The 12,139-nt window shown below is 43.7% G+C and overlaps 1 long non-coding RNA gene across 1 annotated transcript in view; it reads right to left on the reverse strand.

The window, feature by feature from the left end:
• LOC136626879 (uncharacterized) overlaps nucleotides 1-8,106 on the reverse strand; it is a 39,766-nt gene extending 31,660 nt beyond the window's left edge. Inside the window, exon 1 of the long non-coding RNA XR_010792702.1 lies at nucleotides 8,051-8,106. This is a non-coding gene — a long non-coding RNA (uncharacterized lncRNA). The remainder of the gene's footprint in view (nucleotides 1-8,050) is intronic.
• Nucleotides 8,107-12,139: the final 4,033 nt, after the last annotated feature.

Here is a 12,139-nt window from a genome sequence, read left to right on the forward strand (position 1 = left end):
CTAAATTTTCCCAGTTTTTTGTGGTAAACTTAGGTGCCTTGGCTTATATTCAGGTCAGCTTATACTTGAGTATATACAGTAGCTAACTTAAATGAATTCAAGTCTCAAGATCCAGATGAATTATATCCTAGGATACTAAGGGAAGCAGCTAAGGTAAATGCTGAATAACTCGCCATAATCTTTGAAAATTTTTGGAGAACAGGAGAAGTCCCAAAAGACTGGAAAAGGGCAAATGTTGTCCCTATCTTCAAAAAAGGGAAGAAGGTGGATCCAGAAAACTACAGGCCTGTGAGCCTGACTTCTATACCAGGAAAGATCTTCGAACAAATTATTAAACAGCATGTATGCAAGTATTTGGATAAAAATGCAGTAATTAACCAGAGCCAGCATGGGTTTGCAAAACACAAGTCATGCCAGACGAATTTAATTTGCTTCTATGACAGAATCACCGACTGGCTTGGTCAGGAAAATATAGTGGATATAGGATATGTTGACTTTAGTAAAGCATTTGACAAAGTATCTCATACCATACTTATTGAAAAAATGACCAAAAATGGGATTGACAAGGCAACTGTTAGGTGGATTCACAACTGGCTGAGTGATCGTACTCAAAGAGTGGTCATACATGGCTGCACATCCAAGTGAAAGAATGTATCACGTGGGGTACCACAAGGCTCTGTCCTAGGCCCAGTGTTGTTCAACATTTTTATAAATGATCTGGAGGAGGCAATTGATGGGAAACTGATCAAATTTGCTAGGAGGGATGGCTAACACTACAGAAGAAAGAGAGTATTCAAAAAGATCTAGAAAATCTTTAACAGTGGGCGGCAACTAACAGAATGGTATTTAACAAGGAGAAATGCACAGTCCTACATCTGGGCAAGAAAAATGAAGAAAGCGCATACAGAATGGGAGGAATTGGGCTAAGCAGCAGCACATGTGAAAAAGACTTGGGTATACTAAAAGATCATAGACTGAACATGAGTCAACAATGTGATGTAGCAGCCAAAAAGGCAAACACAATTCTGGAATGTATTAAGAGAAGCATAGAGTCTAGATCATGTGAGGCAATAATTCCCCTCTACTCTTCCTTAGTCAGACCTCATCTGGAATACTGTGTCCAGTTCTGGGCACCGCACTTTAAAAAAGACATAGACAAACTGGAGCAAGTCCAGAGAAGAGATACCAAGATGGTGAGCGGTCTGCAAATCATGTCCTATGAAGAACGGTTAAATGAGCTGGGAATGTTTAGCTTGCAAAAAAGAAGGCTTAGAGGAGACTTAATAGCGGTCTACAAATATTTGAAGGGCTGTCACAGTGCAGAGGGATCAGCCCTATTGTTATCTGCACAAGGAAAGGCTAGAAGTAATTGGATGAAACTGAAAGGGAGGAGACACAAATTAGATATTAGAAGACACTTTCTGACAGTGAGGGTGATCAATGAGTGGAACAGGTTGCTAGTGGAACTGTGGAGGTGTTGAGTTCTCTTTCAATGCCAGTGTTCAAACAAAGGCTGGACAGACATCTGTCTGGGATGGTTTAGTGAATCCTACACTGAGCAGGGGGTTGGACCCGATGACCCTGGAGGTCCCTTCCAACTCTACCTTTCTATGAATTTATGAGAAGAGTTGTAGTTTTTATGAGTACCATTTTGTGGTGCATGTGACTTTTGGATTGCTTTTAATTATATTTTTGGGGAAGTAGACTAAAGAAAAACAGCAGTTCTGGTGTTCCTTTTGAAATTATCTTTATGGCGTTCACCAAGCGAGATAAATTCTTGGTATTTTATCCACTTAAGGGCTCAGTCAGATGAGCAAATTTTTAACGCATGTATAGGTGTGTTTTCAAAGTGCATGTATTAGAACCAATGCTTCCCAACGAGAGTGGTGGTCACATGTCTGTTTTTTACAAGCGTTTAAAATTCGCTCCGGCAAAAGATAGCATTTTTTGATTTGAGCAAAAACCCGGTTTTCGTGCGAATCGATGCAACGTTTACAGTAGGAAATACTACTGGCAAAACGCTTAAATAAGCCCTAGCTGCAAGAAAAAAAATATTAATACATCACCTAGAAGTGCTGTCCGGCTCCAGTGTGTGTTCTCCCTGGGTCCCTGACACTCTTCTTTATTTTCCTCTTGCCGGGGATTGAAAAATCCCCGCCTCCTGAAAGCGCTCTCTCTAATTGGCCAAGTGCTTTGATCAATCTCAGAAAGTCTGTAATTGGTCAAAGCACTCAACCAATCTAGATGATGTATTATTTATTTATTTTTTTCCTGCAACTAGGGCTCATTTTGGGGGTAGGGCTTATATTTCAAGACCCCCTCCCCTGAAAATCCCTGTGGGGGTTGCCTTCATCCCATTGCCTTCAATGGGGCGGCAGCAGTCCCGGCCCCATTGAAAGCAATGGGATAGCATTGGGCTCCTCTGCCACAGCTATCACAGCTGTTTCGTGATGAGGGGACTCCCTGTAGGGATGAAGGAATCCCCTGCCACAGCTGTGGCAGAGGAGTGTGATCTTCTCCCTATATTTTCAATGGGGCCGGCACTGCAGGTGAAGCCCTTGGATGTGACATCATCCAGTGGTTCCTCATCCAAGGAATCCCCTTGTGCAGCTTAGAAATCGTGTGACCGCACAACAAGTGCGAATAAAAAATGCATTTGATGCTTTGTTCATGCGTTCTTTAGACATGCGTTCTGCATTTTTTCACGCACTTGTACATGCGTGAAAAAAACGTTCCTCTGACTGAGTCCAAAAAGGGGTTTGTGGGCTTTATAAAACTGTATTTTAAAAAAATTAAAACATTGTTGAACCTTTTTTGACACTACTTTTAAGTCCCTCGGGGGGGCTAGAATATGTGCCTATTTATTAGACTCTGCTGGAGGCGGGGTCTAATAGACTGAGTTATATGACAGACATGGAGGCCTTTGTCAGGGCTTCAGCTGTCATAGGAATCCATTGGAAGCTCTGCTTACATACTACAGTTGCTATTGATAGCAGCACGTAAGGAGTTAAACTGTCAGGCTCTGAGGTTTCTATATTCCTGGCAGTTAGAGCAGGAGCCTGGCTGTCAGAAGTCAGCCAAGCAAGCACCTTAGAAAGATGTATATGCAGATTTAAAGCCCATTAGTGACCACCATAAAAAGGCATATTGGGGGTCACCAACAGGTTAATCAAGACTATTTACAATGTTGCTTCATTTTTTTTTAATTAGATGGAGCAGTAATTTGACTTTTAAATTACAACAGTTTTAAGAAGTTGTAATGTAGCAGTAGATCTGCAGTAAGAGGCTGTATTGTATTACAGTGGGTGCGTGCAGCAGTGGCTTTATTTGTGCACGTGTACATTATATATACAAGGGCATTGGAGAAGCTGATGTTTTCTCCGCAGGTAGCTGGGACAGGTAGGGCAACGCCCATGTTATTGACTACACAGTGCTGGCATCAGGTGTTTGGCAAGGATGGTGAAACGAGACATCTGCATGCTCACTTATTATTCCTTGTAGCGAAAATATCACAAATCAAAGGCGCATTGTAGAGTTTTACTGCCTGCATGTCCTCTGGATCTTTATGTGTTTATTATAATGTAACTAACCAGCACAACAAGAAACAAGCAATAAGTATTACCTATGAATCTAAATGTTGTGTAGACCTTCCTAAACCCCTTCATATCATAAATTCATCATCAAAATCAATCACTCCCCTAGAAGTTGTAGGATGGATGAAACTTCTTCTGTGTGATTGTAACAATCATATAAGTCATTACACTATCAGAGCAGAAGCATCATTTATTGTGGAGAACTGACCCCTTGTAGGGAGGCTCTAGTACCCATGTTGTACCGCCTCTAGCTTGGATACAAGATGTCATGTGGGCAGCATGGAGGCTCTAGTACGCTGTTGTACCGCCTATAGCTTGGATGCAGGATAGGATACAGGCAGGCATGGAGGCTCTAGTACCCTGTTGTACTGCTCTAGCTTGGATACAAGATGTGATACGGCCGGGCATGGAGGCTCTAGTACCCTGTTGTACCACCTCTAGCTTGGATACAAGATATGATACGGGCAGGCATGGAGGCTCTAGTACCCTGTTGTACTGCCTCTAGCTTGGATACAAGATATGATACGGGTGGGCATGGAGGATCTAGTACCCTGGTGTACCGCCTCTAACTTGGATACAAGATGGGATATGGCCAGGCATGGAGGCTCTAGGATCTTGTTGCAATGCCTCTAGCTTCGATGTAAGATATGATACAGGTGGGCATGGAGGCTCTAGTACCCTGTTCTTCCTCTTCTAGCTTGGATACAAGATGTGATACAGGTGGGCATGGAGGATCTGGTACCCTGTTGTACCTTCTCTAATTTGGAAACAAGATGGGATATGGGCGGAAATGGAGGCTCTGGGACTCTTTTGCAACGCCTCTTGGTTCGGTGTAAGATGTGATACAGGTGGGCACGGAGGCTCTACTACCCTGTTGTACCGCCTCTAGCTTGTATACAAGATGTGATACAGGGGGCATGGAGGCTCTACTACCCTGTTGTACCACCTCTAGCTGGTATACAAGATCTGATACAGGCAAGCTTGGAGGCTCTAGTACCCTGTTGTACAGTATCTAGCTTGGATATAAGATATGATACGGGTGTGCATGGAGGCTCTAGTACCCTGTTCTTCCTCTTCTAGCTTGGATACAAGATGTGATACAGGTGGGCATGGAGGATCTGGTACCCTGTTGTACCTTCTCTAATTTGGAAACAAGATGGGATATGGGCGGAAATGGAGGCTCTGGGACTCTTTTGCAACGCCTCTTGGTTCGGTGTAAGATGTGATACAGGTGGGCACGGAGGCTCTACTACCCTGTTGTACCGCCTCTAGCTTGTATACAAGATGTGATACAGGGGGCATGGAGGCTCTACTACCCTGTTGTACCACCTCTAGCTGGTATACAAGATCTGATACAGGCAAGCTTGGAGGCTCTAGTACCCTGTTGTACAGTATCTAGCTTGGATATAAGATATGATACGGGTGTGCATGGAGGCTCTAGTACCCTGTTCTTCCTCTTCTAGCTTGGATACAAGATGTGATACAGGTGGGCATGGAGGATCTGGTACCCTGTTGTACCTTCTCTAATTTGGAAACAAGATGGGATATGGGCGGAAATGGAGGCTCTGGGACTCTTTTGCAATGCCTCTTGGTTCGGTGTAAGATGTGATACAGGTGGGCACGGAGGCTCTACTACCCTGTTGTACCGCCTCTAGCTTGTATACAAGATGTGATACAGGGGGCATGGAGGCTCTACTACCCTGTTGTACCACCTCTAGCTGGTATACAAGATCTGATACAGGCAAGCTTGGAGGCTCTAGTACCCTGTTGTACAGTATCTAGCTTGGATATAAGATATGATACGGGTGTGCATGGAGGCTCTAGTACCCTGTTGTACTGACTCTATCTTAGATACAAGATGTGATACGGGTGGGTGTCAAAGGCAGAAATGTAATGGATGCTGTGAGACCAAATATCTTCAGCCAAGCACCTGGAAATGGTTCCGATAGACACAGGAGCCTGTAACGATGGCAACGCCTGTCTCTAGATGGTGAACACTGAAACAGTTTGAGCTGCTTGTGCTTGTTGGATAATCAGATGATCTACTGGTAATCTGTCGGGGGGTCCTGAGCCCAGTTTCCTTGTGTGCCCTCACGCATCCACTGGTCCCAACACTTCCTAACAGTCTGGTCAGATGCTCCTCTTTACTGGTGGTCTGTCAGGGGTCTTGAGCCCAGTTTCCTTGTGTGCCCTCACACATCCACTGGTCCAAACACCTCCTAACAGTCTGGTCACAACAGCTGGTGAGGGGCAGTTCATCGATACGACCATCCAGCTTCGCACATCCCAATAATGCCCCCCCTCTCAGATTCTGGTAACGGGGTGAAATCTCTTCTCTGCGTCGTAGAGGCGTCTAGTGGTCAACAAGCTCTACACAAGCGGAAGAAGAGGTCACTACACACAAGGAGCCTCCGAGAGCCTCTTATAGGCCAAGGGGAGAACCACTTTTAGGGCCTCCGGTGACAAGACCGTTCATCTAATCACCACAACTCTAATCATTTGTATATCTGCCTGAGATGGAACTGCAGGACGAGTTTTGCAGCAACTCATTCTACGGGCAGGATTTTTTTTTTTGACAAAGTGTGTACATACGCCTATATATGCCCTAACTGCATATAAGATGCGTGTATGCTGTATATGAAGTGGGCTTCGGAGCTGGACCCATTTCACAGACAACTGGTATTAGTTGTCTTTGAAAGCCAACAACTGTCCACAAAAACAGCTGCAATCGGGAATAACCTAGATTATGGCTGTTAATACAGTGTCCCGATCAATTGAGATTTAAATCTCCCAAATGGCCCCACCATGATTAAAACTCAGGGTGCCATCCAGGTGTCATGGCAGCCTGGAACCTTCTGAAGGCGCCCAGGGCTGCTAGGATTGTCTGCCTGTGGCACATCTTTAATCCCTTAATGCCACTGCGACATTTAATACCAATCAGTATTCCATGGCCTCAAACACCTCCTCCCTTCCCCCCCATCCCAATGAGGTGCCATAGCTGAATGCTTATCAAGCCATGTCTTCCTCTTCAAGAAAAAATGTAATAGAAAAAAAAGTCATATGTACTCTAAAATGGTACCAACAGAAACCACAGAAAACCTGCAGAACCTGCAGAAAATGTGCATCACACAGCTGTGTCAATGGAAAAATAGAAAAGATATGGTGGTCAAAAGATGGCGGCAGAAAAGAATTTTATTTTTTTCAAAGATTTTATTTTTTCAAAGTAGTACAGCAAAAAAACTATATAAATTTAGTATCATAGTAATCGTACTGACAGTGAAAACAAGATCCCCCCACCTCAGGATAGCTAAACTGTGTTATTTATTTCCCTCCACTTAGAATTTTTTAAAAGTATATCATATGGTACATTAAACAATACCATTGAAAAATACAAAAATACAACTTGTCCTGAAAAAAAACAAGCACCCAGACAGCTACAGCGATGGATAAATATAAATAAACGAGTTATGATCTTTTTAAAAGTGGGGAGGAAAAATTGAAAATAAAAAAAAAGGCCACATCCTGAAGGGGTTAATAGGCAGACTGTTAAAATACAGTATAATGTAATACTCTAGTATTGTGAATTGCAAATTCAAGTTCCCTATGCGGACTAATACAAAAGAGCAAAAATAAGTCAAATAAATATTTTTCTCATTATTAGAAAATAAAAAATTAAAAAAATTTTTTTTAAACATTTGCAAGCTAAAACATAAAAAAATAAAATTCTAAAAAGTGGTATTATTGCATCTGTAAAGGTCCAATTTATTAAAATATCACATTACCATTATCTCCATCAGAAATAAAAATGCGATTGCAGAATTGCACTTTTTTTGGTTGGTCTGTCCAAGAATCAATTGAAGAAAAAGTGATCAAAAAGTTGTATGCTCTCCAAGATGGTTCAAATATAACTTATGAGGGTCAAAAGATGGTGACAGAAAGCCATTTTTTTAAATTAAAAAAGGTGTTGTTTTTTTAAAGCATTACTCCATAAAAAACTGTAAATGTGGCATCTTTGTATTTGTACGGACCCACAGAATAAAAATAAGGTGTTATTTTTACTGCAGCATGAACACCATCTGCCCCCCAAAATAGTTCAGTTTTGGTTTTTTTCCTGTCGCCCCACTTAGAAACTTTTAAAAGTATTCTAATACATTATATGGTAAATTAGTTAAATGGAACGATTGAAAAATATAACTCGTCCTGCAAAAAACAAGCCCTCATGTAGAAATGTCACCGGAAAAATGAAAACGGACATTTTTTTGAAAGTGGGAGTACTAGAACTGCAGAATGTAACCTTGAACACAGGCGCATCAAAGACCCTTGGATATGAAAGGGTTAAAATGATTTTCCTGGACTAAAGTATTGATCACTTATCGTCAGGATAGTGAAAAAACCCAGAAAGCCGACCTTCCACTAAGCAGTAGAACAAGCACATCCAAGACAGCAGCACCACTTACTTCATTCCCCGTTCACTTGTCTCAGTGTTGTTCCTGCTGGCTCCCCAAGTGTTAACCCTCCATCACTCTATATGGATAGTAGTAAAAGGATACGTTTCTTGCACAAATGTTCAAGGCTCCACCTTTTTCTCAGAAATGCACTTTATTACAAGAACATGACTCAGGAGCAACTGCTCCTACCACCCTCTTTACTAAACTAGCAAACACTGACACATTAATTTGGTTGTAAAGACTGCAGCAACAGCCATTTATTATGCAAGGGACTCACACTTAAGGGTTAAAATGTTGCAATGGTGATGGAATTAATGTAAGATGCACCAAAATACTGTGTGTACCAAATTTTGGCACAATAAAACTGAGCATGCTCACTGCGGACTTTCTGGTGGCTGACTCCCTGGCTCATCTCCTCTCCAAAATTTCCAGTCATTCTAAAAATCCCTTGGTTCTCTACTCACAGCCCGGCCATCAACTGGGAATCAAGAACTTTCACCTTCCCCTCAGAGCATTGTAAAGTGAATTGCTAATCCAAGCTGCTCGCACCCAGTCAGGAGAAAGAACCCAGGAGTGCTCCCCTACAAAACAAGAAGTTGCCACCACAATACCAGTCATTTAACGGCGTCTGCAGCAAAAAGAATGCTGATCAACTGCCCCTTCATCGGCCATATAATTGTCTTATTGAGCTGCTTCCTGGATCTCCTCTTCCGTTTAAGCTTATCTACAGCCCTTCAGAACCAGAATTAAAAGCCCTTTGGGAAGATCTCTAAAAGGGCTTCATTCGGACCTCTTCCTCCCCAGCAGGAGCACCCATATTCTTCATTTAAAAAGAAAGATTCTAGTTTTCGACCGTGCATTGATTACCGGAAACTGAACAAGATCACTATTAACAATCACTCTCCTCTCCCGTTAATCCAGGAACTTCTGGAGAGGGTGCAGGGAGCCAACATCTTTTCTAAACTGGACCTCAGAGGAACATATAACCTGGTACAGATATGCCCTGTGGATGAATGGAAAACGGCTTTCAGAAGAAGATATGAACACTTCAAATATCCAGTCATGCCGTTTGGACTGTGCATGGCTCCTGTCACCTTCCAACATTTTATTAACAATGTATTTAGAGATCTATTGGGATCTCACTAATCGAGATCTCGATTTGTGGTGGCGTACCTCGATGACATTCTTATTTTCTCTGACAATTTGGAAGAACATCGTAACCACATCTGGTTGATCTTAGAGTGACTCCGAAAGAACCACCCCTTTATCTAACTGAAGAAATATAAATTTTAGCAGACCCTGATGCAGTTTCTGGGATATATCATCTCTCCAAGCAGTCTAAGCATGAATCCCAGCAAGATTAAGGCTGTGGTGGATTGGCCAGTTCCCAAGAGTGTAAAAGAGTTACAACGCTTTGCTGGATTTGCAAACTTTTATAGCAAATTCATAAAAGACTTTTCAAAAAAACGTCCTGCCTATCACTGCTTTCACAAAGAAAATGCAAGAGTTTTCACGGTCCCCAGAGGCGCAGGCTGCCTTCAAAAAATGTAAAACTCTCTTTTCACATCTGCACCAGTACTGGTTTACCCAAATCCAGAATGGCCCTTTGTCGTTGAAGTTAACACCTCCAATCAGCAGTAGGTGCTATCCTGTCACAACGAGTTGGAGACAAAATGCAGCTACATCCATGTGCATTTCTGTCATACATCTTATCGCCCGTGGAAGGAAACTACGACATTAGGAATAAGGAACTTCTAGCCATCAAAGTAGCTTTCTCTGAATGGAGACACCTTCTGGAGGGAGCTCATCATCTGGTGACTGTTCTTACAGACCATAGGAATTTAGAGTTTCTGCATACAGCCGAAAGACTATCAGTGAGACAAGCACGATAGACCTTATTCTTTTTTTTTTTTTTTTTTTTTTTAATAACTCGTTTTTATTGAAATTTTTATGGTATACAAACATGAACATATTATAATAAACTCAAAAAAAACCCGTACAGCATATATTGTTTTTACAGATAAATTACAATGTTTGATTCTGAATAGAGATGAGCGAACGTACTCGTTCGAGCTTGATGCTCGTTCGAGTATTAGCGTGTTCGAGATGCTCGTTACTAGAGGCGAGCACCACGCGATGTTCGGGTTACTTTCATCTCTGAGACAATAGCGCGCTTTTCTGGCCAATAGAAAGACAGGGAAGGCATTACAACTTCCTCCTGTGATGTTCCAGCCCTATACCACCCCCCTGCAGTGAGTGGCTGGGGAGATCAGGTGTCACCCGAGTATTTAAATCTGCCCCTCCCGCGGCTCGCCACAGATGCATTTTGACATAGTTCAGGGAAAGTGCTGCTGATGCTGCTGCTGCTATAGGGAGAGTGTTAGGAGTTATCTTAGGCTTGAAGAACCCCAACGGTCCTTCTTAGGGCCACATCTGACCGTGTGTAGTACTGTTGAGGCTGCTTTTAGCAGTGTTGCACTTTTTTTTTTTTTTGGTATATCGGGCGTGCAGAGCATTGCGTCCTGAGTCTGCAGTCATTGTACATAGTATAGGGCCAGTACTGGTGAGGCAGGGACAGTGGGAAAGGTGAAAGAGATATACTGTCTATATAGGCAGTGGGCTTTTTCAAACAAATTTGGAAAAAAAACTATATTTGGGCTGCCTGTGACCGTCCTCAGTGTACTGTGGCTCTGCTGGGGGTAGTAGTCCTAATTAATACGCAGCTAAGTGTTACAGCAGGCTTGCGCAAAACTGTTTCCTGGCTCTGCGTTGCCCGTTACATCACCGCCGTCATCCCGTCCACAGGGAAACAGTGTACATATATACGCTGCCTACAGTATCTGTCTGCTGTCTCAACTCAGCCTTTCCAAAAATAGAAGCAAAACACTTAAGGCCTACTAGTGGCATTTGGCCACTTGACTGCTTGAGCGCTGTGAATTCCAATAGCTCAGTCATACGCACCTACGTCTCACTACAGGCGTGCGCTAAGTTGTTTCCTGGCTCTGCGTTGCCCGTGACATCACCGCCGTCATCCCGTCCACAGGGAAACAGTGTACATATATACGCTGCCTACAGTATCTGTCTGCTGTCTCAACTCAGCCTTTCCAAAAATAGAAGCAAAACACTTAAGGCCTACTAGTGGCATTTGGCCACTTGACTGCTTGAGCGCTGTGAATTCCAATAGCTCAGTCATACGCACCTACGTCTCACTACAGGCGTGCGCTAAATTGTTTCCTGGCTCTGCGTTGCCCGTGACATCACCACCATCATCCCGTTCACAGGGAAACAGAATACATATATACGCTGCCTACAGTATCTGTCTGCTGTCTCAGCTCAGCCTTTCAAAAAATAGAAGCAAAACACTTAAGGCCTACTAGTGGCGTTTGGCCACTTGACTGCTTCAGCGCTGTGAATTCCAATAGCTCAGTCATACTCACCTACGTCTCACTACAGGCTTGCGCAAAATTCTTTCCTGGCTCTGCTGTGCGTTCCGTAAGCAAAGTCAGCCTCCAACTACAGGCCAATAAGCGGCACATTTAATTACAGCGTTCTGTTTCTGCACTACTGGTAATACACCATGCTGAGGGGTAGGGGTAGGCCTAGAGGACGTGGACGCGGAAGAGGAAAGGGGTTCGAGAGTGATGCTATACCACAGGACCCTGGCGGACAAACTGATGGTAAAATTCCCATCCGACAGCGCTAGTGGCAGAAGACGCAGTTCCGAGGGCCAGGTAGCAGGGGAGGCGCGGAGATCAGGCAGCATGTACAGCACAGGCAGGGGAGCACTCTCCAAGGCCTTTGCCAGCTTTATGGCTCCCCAGCAAGACTGTGTCACCGCTCCCCAGTCAAGGCTGAGTCGGCGGGAGCACTGTAAAAGAATGGTGAGGGAGTGCGTAGCCGATCGCACGACAGTCCTCCGTGACGCCTCTGCCCCCTACAACTACTGGGTGTTGAAGCTGGACACGTGGCCTGAATATCGCGCTGTATGCCCTGGAGGTGCTTGCTTGTCCTGCGGCTAGCGTCTTGTCAGAGAGGGTGTTTAGTGCGGCTGGGGGAATCATCACGGATAAGCGTACCCGCCTGTCAACCGACAGTGCC

This window comes from Eleutherodactylus coqui, chromosome 5 (assembly GCF_035609145.1).
Source record: "Eleutherodactylus coqui strain aEleCoq1 chromosome 5, aEleCoq1.hap1, whole genome shotgun sequence".
Classification (NCBI taxonomy): domain Eukaryota; kingdom Metazoa; phylum Chordata; class Amphibia; order Anura; family Eleutherodactylidae; genus Eleutherodactylus; species Eleutherodactylus coqui.